A 12,916-nucleotide genomic window follows, 5' to 3' on the forward strand; every position below is an offset into this window, starting at 1 on the left:
ATAGTTTAATTATTCTGATGTAGTGGCAATACTTTTTGTTTTCTGAATGAATGCTTGAACAATGCATATGTCTTTTGAATTTGTTGTTTATGAATGTTAAAATTGTTGGCTCTTGAAAGAATGATGAAAAAGGAGAAATGTTATTTGATAATCTGAAAAATCATAAAAATGATTCTTGAAGCAAGAAAAAGCAGTGAAGAACAAAGCTTGCAAAAAAAAAAAAAAAAAGAGAGCAAGAAAAAGAAAAAGCAAGCAGAAAAAGCTAAAAGCTCTTTAAACCAAAAGGCAAGAGCAAAAAGCCAATAGCCCTTAAAACCAAAAGGCAAGGGTAATAAAAAGGATCCAAGGCTTTGAGCATCAGTGGATAGGAGGGCCTAAAGGAATAAAATCCTGGCCTAAGCGGCTAAACCAAGCTGTCCTTAACCATGTGCTTGTGGCGTGAAGGTGTCAAGTGAAAACTTGAGATTGAGCAATTAAGGTTGAGGTCCAAAGAAAAAACAGAGTGTGCTTAAGAACCCTGGACACCTCTAATTGGGGACTTTAGCAAAGCTGAGTCACAATCTGAAAAGGTTCACCCAGTTAAGTGTCTGTGGCATGTATGTATTCGGTGGTAATACTGGAAATCAGAGTGCTTAGGGCCACGGCCAAGACTCATAAAGTAGCTGTGTTCAAGAATCAACATACTGAACTAGGAGAATCAATAACACTATCTGAATTCTGAGTTCCTATAGATGCCAATCATTCTGAACTTCAAAGGATAAAGTGAGATGCCAAAACTGTTCAGAAGCAAAAAGCTAATAGCCCCGCTCATCTAATTAAGACTGATCTTCATAGATATTTATGGAATTCATTGTATATTCTCTTCTTTATATCCTACTTTGTTTTTAGTTGCTTGGGGACAAGCAACAATTTAAGTTTGGTGTTGTGATGAGCGGATAATTTATACGCTTTTTGGCATTGTTTTTAGGTAGTTTTTAGCATGTTTTAGTTAGTTTTTAGTATATTTTTATTAGTTTCTAGGCAAAATTAATATTTCTAGACTTTACTATGAGTTTGTGTATTTTTCTATGATTTCAAGTATTTTCTGGCTGAAATTGAGGGAGCTGAGCAAAAATCTGATTCAGGCTGAAAAAGGACTGCGGATGCTGTTGGATTCTGACCTCCCTGCACTCGAAATGGATTTTTTGGAGCTACAGGAGTCCAAATGGTGCGCTTTTAATTGCGTTGGAAAGTAGACATCCAGGGCTTTCCAGAAATATATAATAGTCTATACTTTGCTCAAGGATAAATGGCGTAAACTGGCGTTCAACGCCAGTTCCATGTTGCATTCTGGCGTTAAACGCCAGAAACAGGTTACAAGTTGGAGTTAATCGCCAGAAACAGGTTACAACCTGACGTTTAACTCTGGAAATAGCCTAGGCACGTGTAAAGCTCAAGTCTCAGCCCCAGCATACACCAAGTGGGCCCCAGAAGTGGATTTCTGCACTATCTATCTTAGTTTACTCATTTTCTGTAAACCTAGGTTACTAGTTTAGTATTTAAACAACTTTTAGAGATTTATTTTGTACCTCATGACATTTTAGATCTGAACTTTGTACTCTTTGACGGCATCAGTCTCTAAATTCCATTGTTGGGGGTAAGGAGCTCTGCTGTGTCTCGATAAATTAATGTAATTATTTCTGTTTTCTATTCAAACACGCTTGTTCTTATCTAAGAAGTTCATTCGTACTTCAATATGATGAATGTGATGATCCGTGACACTCATCACCATTCTCAACCTATGAACGCGTGACTGACAACTACCTCCGTTCTACCTTGGATTGAATGAGTATCTCTTAGATTCCTTAATCAGAGTCTTCGTGGTATAAGCTAGAATCCATTGGTAGCATTCTTGAGAATCCGAAAAGTCTAAACCTTGTCTGTGGTATTCCGAGTAGGATTCAGGGATTGAATGATTGTGACAAGCTTCAAACTCACAAGGGTTGGGCGTAGTGACAGACGCAAAAGGATCAATGGATCCTATTCCAGCATGAGTGAGAACCGACAAATGATTAGCCGTGCGGTGACAGCGCACCTGGACCATTTTCACTGAGAGGACAGATGGTAGCCATTGACAACGGTGATTCACCAACACACAGCTTGCCATAGGAGGAACCTTGCGTGCGTGAAGAAGAAGACAGGGAGAAAGCAGAGATTCAGAAGACAAAGCATCTCCAAAACTCCAACATATTCTCCATTACTGCATAACAAGTATTTAATTCATGCTCTTTTATTTTCCGCAATCCAAACTGATAATTATAATTGATATCCTGACTAAGAATTACAAGATAACCATAGATTGCTTCAAGCCAACAATCTCCGTGGGATTCGACCCTTACTCACGTAAGGTATTACTTGGACGACCCAGTGCACTTGCTGGTTAGTGGTACGAGTTGTGAAAAGTGTGATTCACAATTCGTGCACCAGTAATAAAATAGAAGTTTCTTAACAAGTCTCTTGGATTTTATGTTTTAGAAGCCAAAGGATTGATATTATCAATGTATTTATTATTAAATAAAGATGTTCTTTAATTTTGTATTATAGCAATAAACATGTTGTATAATTTTTCTTGTGTTGAAGATTTATTGATTTTTTTATTGTGTTGATGAGAGTTGTTTTAAAATTTATTTATTATTTTATTTTAAAACGGTTTTTTGGTTGGACCACGGTTGGACCTATGAACTATTGAACCAGTGAGTAGAACGGTTTAATGAACGGTCCGGTTCTCAGAACCTTGATTTTGAATTATGCAGAACTTATCAGCACACATACACTAAAAATTCTTAAACAATACACTAAAAAATCTTTGTGTTACACTGAAATTTGATGCAGATACAAAAAAATATTTTCTTTAATGCAGAACTTTTACATTACATTCAATTCAAACCATCAACGATGAACAACAAATTTTCACAAACAAAAACAAGATTATTCACCTATAAAATCATAAACTACTAATGAAAACATTAACTAGAATCGAACCACACCTCAACCACTTGATTGGATTCAAAACAATAATCAACTTTGTTCTGGTTCAATTGACAATCTGAACTTGAATGATTCATTATCTTCAACAATGAGATAAATGTTCAAAACTGATTTTAGAGCTTAATTACAAAAAAGTAGAGAATGAATGAAGAGAAACGTAGAGAACGCAGAGATGGAATAGAACATAGATCGAAAATGTTGAGAAAATTCGAAAATAGAAACGAAATCTTTTCGAGAAAGACAGTTATATATTCGCGCGTTGATTGAAAAGTTAGTTAGATTAACAAGCACGTGAGGTGAATTAGGATAAAATGACTTGTATGGATTTGTATGGAAAAATGACTTGTATGTGGAGAATAATTGATATTATTATAGTACTTAATGTCAAGCACATATCATTCGACGGATCTCTATAATTTAGTCGACATCATACTTTAACTTACGAAAATGTTGGGTAACCAAAATAAATTAGCTAAAAATAGTCAAACTTTACTTTATTTAATATTCGTTAATTGTTGTAATAATTAATAAATACTAAGTAAGATAAATTCTAGCTTTTTTTTTGTCTTCCTAATATTATCGTTAACTTATCATATTTGTATCTGACAAATAGCTAAGTATTTTTTTTTTTTTTGCTACCCACTATTAATGTAATTTTCCACATTCGCATAATTAGATTCCTATTTTTATTCTTAACTCAAGTCTGATTTTAATAGAATCACTTTTGAGTTGAGTGCACAAAAAGTAAAAGTAAGAACCAGAAAACTTAAAGACTTATTTGGTTTTCATACTTATTGTTTTTTATTTAAAATAATTTTTATTCTTAAGAACTTGTAAAAAAATATAAAATCTTATTTTCTGTATTTTAATTTTATTCTTGTTTATATTTTTCTTTCACAAACTTCTTATAACAAAAAATGACTTAAAATAAAAAACATAAACTACAAGTATCCTATACTTCTCTAATTTGTCGGTATATCATCAATCTATTAATGTTGGTATTTTAGTTTGCATTGGGTGTTAATTGAAAAGGAAGCTTCCAAACAATGAAATGACAACAATAGAGAATGGTATAAATGGCGTTAGCTAGCTAGCTGTGGAGCTTCATTTCATTTTTATAGTTTCTGATCGAGAACTAATGACTACGTGATTTGCGGAAGAGTAGGCCATTTGGTATATATATATAGCTAGTTTCTATGTTTAGACTTACATAGGTTGATTTGGTTTTTTATGCTTCACGTATAGGTTGGGTGAACTTTGTCTGTTATCCTAATTACTATGATGAATAGAAATGTATATGAGTTGGCGATAATTACACCCTAAAAATAAACTAATTGGTGTTGGAGAGATTAAGGCTTTTATTTTAAGATCATGTTACATGATTAAGTCATTTTGGTAATTAAATTTAACTAAATCTAACATTATTATAAGGATGGTGTTTGTTTCGGTGCGATAATAAATTCATATGTACCGATTTGTTTAAAATATGGATAAATAACAATAAGTCATGTGGAATTTATTTTTTCCGTCAACATCAGATTTATTTAAAAAAATATATATTATATCACTAATTTTATTAAAATACCCTTATAATTTAATAAAAATAAAAAATATTTTTTATTTAATTTTATAAAAATTAGACAAAAATATCCTTTTAAATTAATTAAGTTTTAAAATTCAACTCATTCTAATTTTATATTTTCAAATAATTTAAACAATAGAACAAAAACATATCTGAGAAACAAAAAAAAAATCAAAAGATTGTTCTTTAATCTGGATTTCAGAAACCCTCTCTTCGATTACCGTTTCTGAAGATTTTCCAGTGTTCTTCATCTTCTCAAAGTTTTCTAGTGTTCTTCTCTTCTCTTCATTCTCTCTCTCTCTCTCTCTCTCTCTCTCTCTCTCTCTCTCTCTCTGTGGCGTCACACTCAAGCTCCCTCCCTCTCTCCTCTCCGGTCTCGCAATCAAGGTCATCGTCGCGATCAGAGAGCGTTGCCATCTTGTGGGCTCCAGAGAGCGTCGCCGTCTTCCTGGTTCCAGAGAGCGTCGCTGTCTTCCTCGTTCTTCATTACTGTCACCAGCCTCTCCCTTCTAGTAATTCTCTCCGTGTGATTTCTGTGATTTTAATTATTATAGCATTGGTGTGATTTTTGTAATTAAGGTAATTTGATTTTATTTCTGTGATTTTATATTAGTTGTTAATTTTGACAAAATGAAAAACTTAAGCATCAATTTGAGGGATTATTGCTGGAGCTTTTGAGGTTACTATCTTGCCTGGAATTGGGGCCTCATTAGCGGAAGTATTAATGGATTGTGTATTGACTTCTATTCTAGTGGTTTCAATGGTAACTGAATATTTGGTTGAGCTTATTTTGCTTTCTTTGAAAAGAAATAGGAAAAAAAAAGAAAAAAAGAAAAAGAGAAAAGAATCATGTTTTTTAATTAACTAATATGATGAAAAGAAACTTTCGTTAAAAAAAGAAAATAAAAGAACTGATTGTAGCAGTTCTTTAAGCCATCTAAAGTCTATAGCTTACTTTAGCATATTAGAAGAATCATGTTAGTTTATTCATTTATTGTTTTAATTATCTCTATTCAGCATCTTTGATCCGAGAAGAGTAAGCAAATCCAGCAATAAAATTTACAGTACATGAACAAGCTTTCATCAAATCAACCATTTATATATTGAAATAGTGAATGTTTTGATTGGAATTGAGTTTCACGTGTGATAATGGAAACTACCTCTTATATGAACAATAAAAGATAGAAAATAAATTAAATGATATATTGATCTGCACAAAGCCATAAACTCTAGAGTCTATAGTTCAAATACAAATTCATTCTCAATTTCTATGAATTTTTGCAAAACAATGAACTACCTGTGTATTATTCCCTCTCATTTTCTCATCTATGTTCATCACTTCATCTAAATTGCTATTACTTCTTCACTCAAGAATGTAGAACTACTTGTTGAATTTGGCATTTCTTCTTGTTCTATTACATTCTCCACAGTTTCTTCTGTAACACCCTATCACACAGAGCCTTATGCTTAAGTCATAAAACAGAGGTGGCGAGGTATTACGACCTCTAAAAAAATAAAATTTAGTATATATAGTAGTGTGAGAAATATTTATAACTAGGAGCCTTTGAATAAAAAGGGGTAAAACAAAATCGTCAACTTGAAAAGCGTAACACTCCGGTCGATAACGTAACGAAACAGATAAGGAATAAACTAACGCGAGTGTATAAATAAGAGAGTGCCAAAGATACAAATATCAAGTCTCAAGACCCGGTTTGCGAAGATAACCGTTCCGAGCATAACAGTATACATATATATATAAAGTAAGGAACCCAAAAGAAACCCAAAAGACAAATTGATGGTGTATTTTGGAAAACGAATTTCCAAACACCTAAAACTAACCGGCAAGTGTACCGGGTCGCATCAAGTAATAATAACTCACATGAGTGAGGTCGATCCCACAGGGATTGAAGGATTGAGCAATTTTAGTTTAGTGGTTGATTTAGTCAAGAGAATCAAGTTTTGTTTTGAGTGGTTTGTAATTGACAGAAGCTAAATTGCTTGAAAAGTAAAGGGAGAGGGAAAAATTGCAGTAAATTGAAGAAAATAGAAAGTAAAAGTGCTGAATCTTAAAGAACAAGTAAATTAAATTGCAGAAGCTTAGATTGCAAGAAATGTAAATGACTGAATCTTAAAGTGCAAGAAAGGTAAATTGCTTGAATTATAAAAAGGATTGGGAGTTGGGATTACAAAATTTAAACAAGCAGAAGTAAATTGTAACAAACAGAAAAGCAAAAGACGAATTGAATTGAAGTAGATCTCAAACAAAGAAGTAAAAGTGCTTGAAGAATTAAAACAGAAAGTGACTGATGCTTAGTTGCAGCAATTTAAAAGAAGGTTGAAGATCTCAGGAGTGGAAGAGACTAGAAAACAAGTCTAGAACTCAAATCCTTCCTTGATCCAACAAGAACAATTGCAAAAGAAAAATGGAAAAGTAAATTGCAGAAGAAGTAGAAGGATAGAAGCAGTAAACAGAATTGGAATTTAAATCTCAAATTCTAAAATTATGCAGAAAGTAAACAAGAGATCTCAAGGTGAGATTGAAACAGGAGTTCTTCAATCCTCCACCCAAGATCCAAGATGAAAAGTAAAGAGTGCTCAAGCAAGAACAAGGAAGAAGAGAGATCAGTTCTCCTTCCCAATTCTCAGAAATCCAAATTCCAAGTAAAAACCTCAAGGTTACAGAGAAGTAAAAAGGTAAAAGTTCAAAATCAAAGTAAAGGTACTCTCTAAATCAAACTAGCTTCTATTTATACACTTTCTATTCTTGGATTTTAGAATTTGGGTGGGCTTTTTAATTTGGTGAAGATTTGAATTTAATTGGATTTTGAGTTGAATTTTCAGCCCAAGAGAAAATTGCTCCCAGGAGGATGCTCTACTCTTGTGGGGAGCGGAGTATTGAAGCTTGTCTTGGGGCTCCTTGTTATGTGCCAAGGCTTGGAGGGAATCAGGATAGCGCTCCGCTCTTGTGGGGAGCGGAGCATTGGCTGCCTTGGTGTGTGTCTTGTGCGCCTTGCCTCCCTGGCCGTGTCATGTTGCATGTGTTGCACCAAGGAGTAGCGCTCTGCTCTCCTTGGGAGCGTAGCATTCCTTGTTCTTGGGTGAGGTCCCAAGTTCAAAACCTTGGGAAGGCATGCTGGCTCTTTTTCTTTGTGAAGGAAATAAGGGTGGCGCATGCAAGGAGTGGAGGTGCCTTGGGTTCGAAACTTGGGGAATGCCTTTTGTGTATTTTTCTCTTGCCAAGCTTTGTAGTAGCGCTTCCTTTCCTTCCTTAGGTGCTTGGTTCGATTCTTGGGGAGAGCATTGGCAAACCTTTTTCCTTTAAATTGTTTTGGATGGAGCCCGATAATACTCTCAAGGAGAGCGGAGCATTGTTCTTCCCTTCCTTGTTTCTTGGTTCCAAATTGTGCTCCGCTCTCAAGGGGAGCAGAGCATTAAGCCTTGCTTTCTTGGTTCTTTGTTGTTCCCTCATTGGAGTGTTGTGGCTTGCCTCCTTCATTGTGCCACGCCTCTTTTCCTTGGGTCACGCTTCTTAGGCCACGCTTTCCTGTTTTCTTATTTTCTTTACCTACAAGTAATCAAAACAACCAATCAAAGTATCACCAAATTCACAAGGTTTATAAATCAATTAAATATCAATTACATTTAGCTTAAACCTCATGATTTACTATCAATTAACTGGTGGTTGTTTGATTCAAAGAAACCATACAATTCCACTCCAAATTACTAACTTACAATGCAAGAAAGTGCATAAATCCTATTAAAAACAAAGAAAAAGACTAGTAAAACTAGGCTAAGATGACTTGTCATCACAACACCAAACTTAAAACTTGCTTGTCCCCAAGCAAGCATTAAACATAAGAGAGAATAGAATGAAATAGATAAGTATGCATGTCCTTATTAAGCATATAGTTGAACTTGGTTTATGGGGTTTTATGCAGATCAAAGGTGGCTCATTTATTACTTGCTGTCAAAACAAGAAATGTTTCCTTAAGGGTTCACTAAGGTTGCTGCTACAATGCCTTACTTTGTGCTTGTTTCCCTTGTTAATTTTCTTTCTTCTTTCTTTTGCTTAGAGAGCTTATTACTCATTGAAGGCTTGGTGGCAAATGTTGTAATGGCCTTTGGCTTAATTTCACTTAACATTTCTTCACCACAGACACATGGCTCACTTTTTTCCTCCTAGGATCATTGGTGCCCAACATCTCTTTGGATAACTAAGTGTTTTGTAGTTAGGTTGCTCTTTATTGTGGACTTTCAGTTGGCAATCCCAAATCAGTTGATCTAAGTGGCCAAGTTTTGAAATACTCCTTAGAACTTACTTGTCCAAGCATATCCTAGTACAAAAACACCACAGGCATTTGTCCTAGGGTCCAAGCTATTGGTGTCTAGCCTTGTTGTTTGTTTCTTTGCCACTTTTTGGTTTTTTTTTCTCTTTCTTTTTCTTCTTTCTGTTTCGATTTATTTTCAAGGGATTTTTATTAATTCAAGGCTTCATAGCAGCAAACTAGTTTAGGCTTCAAGTAACATGTTATTATGCAACATTTATTTTGTGAGCTAACAATTGAATCAAACACATACCACCACTAACTTTCATTCTAACTTTTGCAACATTGAACAATTACTTTTCTAAATCAAACATCTTTCTTTTATTCAAACAACAAGGGGACAAAACAAAGCACTCAAGCTAACGAAGGATGACAATTATTATGCAGATAGTCTATCTTAGCAAAAATTATGCACATAGCTTTTTTTTTTGCAGGTACTTCCACTTAAATGAACATTCTAGCCAGTCATGAAGGAGTCCCTAAATTAAAGCATTTCATAACAACAAGGATCAAGTATAGATACAACCTGTTGGATTGCAGCTTTTCATTCCTCCTTCTGTTATGCTCCTTCTGAATTATAATGCAAATGTTCTTGATTTGTTGGCTGTTTTCCTGCATACTCCTCAAATGTTGCTTGCTTTTTAAGCTCTTTAAGTAGCTGGTTAATCTGCCAAGCTTGTTTATGGGCCTTTGAACTTACTTTGGTGTGTGAACATCAAACTTAGTTCCTTGCCAATATTTCTCATGCAACAATTTAACTATCTGTGAAATTCTTTTTCCTAGTTAAAGGTAATAAAACTAGAAACTATGAAACAGTAAATAGTTAACTAGTTTATCTAAATGTTTGAAGCTGACATTATGCAGGAAGTGAAAATGCATTTTATGATGAGATTTTGGTGGAACACCAAACTTAGAATTCTTTATTCTTCCTTATATTGTTTTGGTGTGCAAGAAAGTGCATAAATTCTATTAAAAACAAAGAAAAAGACTAGTAAAACTAGGCTAAGATGACTTGTCATCACAAATTACCAAAACCTGTTCTCCAAAATAACCTCTAAAAGGAGTCAAAACAGTATAAATGTATATAGTGGAGATAATAAGTATCTAAGTAAGTACATAAAACCAAAATAAAGTCCCAAGATACTAAGGATCTTCGCTAATCCAGAAGTCTCCAGCATGCCTCAGCGAGGAGTCTCACGACCTGCATCTGAAAACCACAAAATCCACATGGGTGAGAACCGGAGGTTCTCAGTATGGTAACAGTACCCACATATCAAACATGTACTATCCTGGGAAAGCCGATGGCAATCCTAGAACTTCCACTAGATAATCAAAGCTTATTAACAGACTAAACCATAAATAAAACAGGCAACTAGATAAAGATCTTCAGTCTAACTAACAGTCCCCTTTCCAAATCCTTCTAACCTCCCAACCGCCATAAGTAATTTGATATCACAAACACAATTATATCAACAAGAAAATGCACAACTAGGAAGCAGATACGGCAATTAGACAATTAGCAAGTATTATGCAGTCAATTAGGCATTCCAAATAATTCACATATAATGCATATGATGTATGCATGTCCTAGTGGATGATGAGTCTCTTCTGTCGGTTATAAAACCAACCCGACAAGTATTGGTAGCTAACCATTGGATTGTCCCTCTGTCGTGCATTCCCAACTCGAGTTATACTCAATCATAATCATCAATACATATTCCCAACACCCACACTGGTGTTTATCCACGGGGGCAAGCTCATCCGGAACTTTCACAGTATCTGGCCACACTTACGACATAGGGTCAGCAGAGTATCGAGTCTCCACCTGGAACACGTGGTGGCTAGCCACTGCTTTTACCCAGGGAAACTCGTATCTCAGATAGTGGAAGTGCAACATTCACATTTCATTCAATAAGCATATATGCAATCATACTCAACCATATATCAATAATAGCTCAGCCAAAATTCGGCAATAACTCAGTCATTCGGCTCATAATACAATCTATAGCCAGCCAATTTATTAACAAATACAGCCCTTCGACTCATGGTATATAAAGCACTTCCACCATCATCCTCTGTATCTCATACAATTATTTTTTATCATCATTCATCATTAATTCTCCCCTTACTTCATCCACAAGTTACCACATTTCCTAGCTCCTTCCCACTGCTAGGCATACTATAAGGATTTAGGATATAAGGGGTGAGATCAGAGGCTTAGAAGTCTGAAATTTGGCTTTGAAAAGTCAAAAATCAGTTTCTTGATGAAAATGGTGTCATGCGTGCGCGTCGTCCATGCACACGCATGGGAGGCTGAAAAAGTACAGCGACGCGTGAGCGTCACCCATGCACACGCATAGGAAGCAGAGAGATCAAGTGACGCGTCACGTGGTTACGTTTTGTGCTCCTCGCACAATACTAGCGCAACTCTCTGGATTTTTTACTGGGCATTTTCATCCACACATCGACGCATATGCGTCGGCCAGGCGCACGCGTGGAGTAGTAAAAATCTGAGTTTGACGCGTGCGCGTCGGCCACGCGTGCGTGTGGGAGCACGACTTGCCAAAAATTTTACTAAGTTAAAAAGCTGCAGAATTCCAATTTCAAACCCCAAATTTCCGACGGGCATAACTTTTTCGTTTCATATAATTTTCCATTTATTCTATGAATTGCATAAACATATCAGATCCAATTTTATTTCTAAACAAGTTTGACACAAATCGGGGATCCGAAGACCAAGTTATGCTCTGTCGAAGTAAGCCCGAAAACCACATTCTCATACAAAATCACAAAGTTCTATTTTCAAAACAAACCAATTTCAACCCTTTTCAAAACCAACCAAAACATACCAAAAATCAACCTCAAGCCTCCTCAACTCATATCTTAACATTTTTATCAAATTCACAAACCACCATCCTGTTAAGTCTAAGTTTGATTTTGGGTTTTATAAATGATGACAAACATTGTTTTGGGTGAAAACCCCAATATTGTTTAATGTGAGTGTTAGTGATGCAGGCCCAAATGTCTAAGTCCACATTGCATCAGCCCAAGTCTACCAAGCTTCAGCCATGTAAAGAGCTAATACTCCTCATTCTTGTTGCACCATTCAGCAAGAATAAAAGGTTATGCATTTGGCAAAAAGAAAAGAAAGACAAGGACATCTGTCAACGTCAAGGACAGCTGGGGCTCTAGCAAAGCAACAAGACACAAGGACACCCCACTAACCCAAGGACAATAGCAGAGCAACACTTTGTTGGTGGTTGAACAAAACACAAACTTGCCAAGAAGTAGAGGTAGTGGGTGAAGCTCCTCGTATGGCAGAGATCATGGAGCATGATGAAAAAGGAGAAGAGAGCATGCCAAGGAAGAAAACAAAACCAAGGACCATAGAGGTGGTGGACGAGCTCCTCCAGCAGCAGGGGTAGTGGAGCATGATGAAGAAGGACAGCTTGCTAGCTGTGCCAGCTCTAACAGGCAGCAAGGACAAGCAAAAGGATGAAGCTACAATGAAGCCAAGTTGAAGATATATAACAAGCTTCACTCCAACATTTCAAGCCAAGGAAGAGAGCACACACATTCAGAGCACCATCTCTAACACAGAGCTGGAATCTCTTTCTTCTACTCAAGCTTAATTCTGAATTTTTTGTTATGGCTGTCTTGCATTATTTTCTGTTTTGAGAAAAGGCAATTATGTGAGGTTCAAAAGCCAAGAGAGAAAAGGCAAGAGTGATGCAAAATAGCCACTGTTTGTTTTCTGATGTAATGTGGGTGTATGAACTAGGATTAGTTCCCCTTGCCAAGTTGGGTTAGCACTTGGTGAGAATTGAATCTGTGTAGATTCCCCTTCCAAGTTGGGTTAGCACTTTGGGGTTGCTAAGCTTTGGTGAAGAAAGCTTGGGGTAGATACTAGTTGGATTAGGGAGTAATTCAATAGTATTGGTGTATGTATTCTGAGGATTATAGTGAAAATTCCACCATGGTT

The sequence above is a fragment of the Arachis ipaensis genome, chromosome B2 (assembly GCF_059453495.1).
Source record: "Arachis ipaensis isolate K30076 ecotype BB chromosome B2, ASM5945349v1, whole genome shotgun sequence".
Classification (NCBI taxonomy): Eukaryota; Viridiplantae; Streptophyta; class Magnoliopsida; order Fabales; family Fabaceae; genus Arachis; species Arachis ipaensis.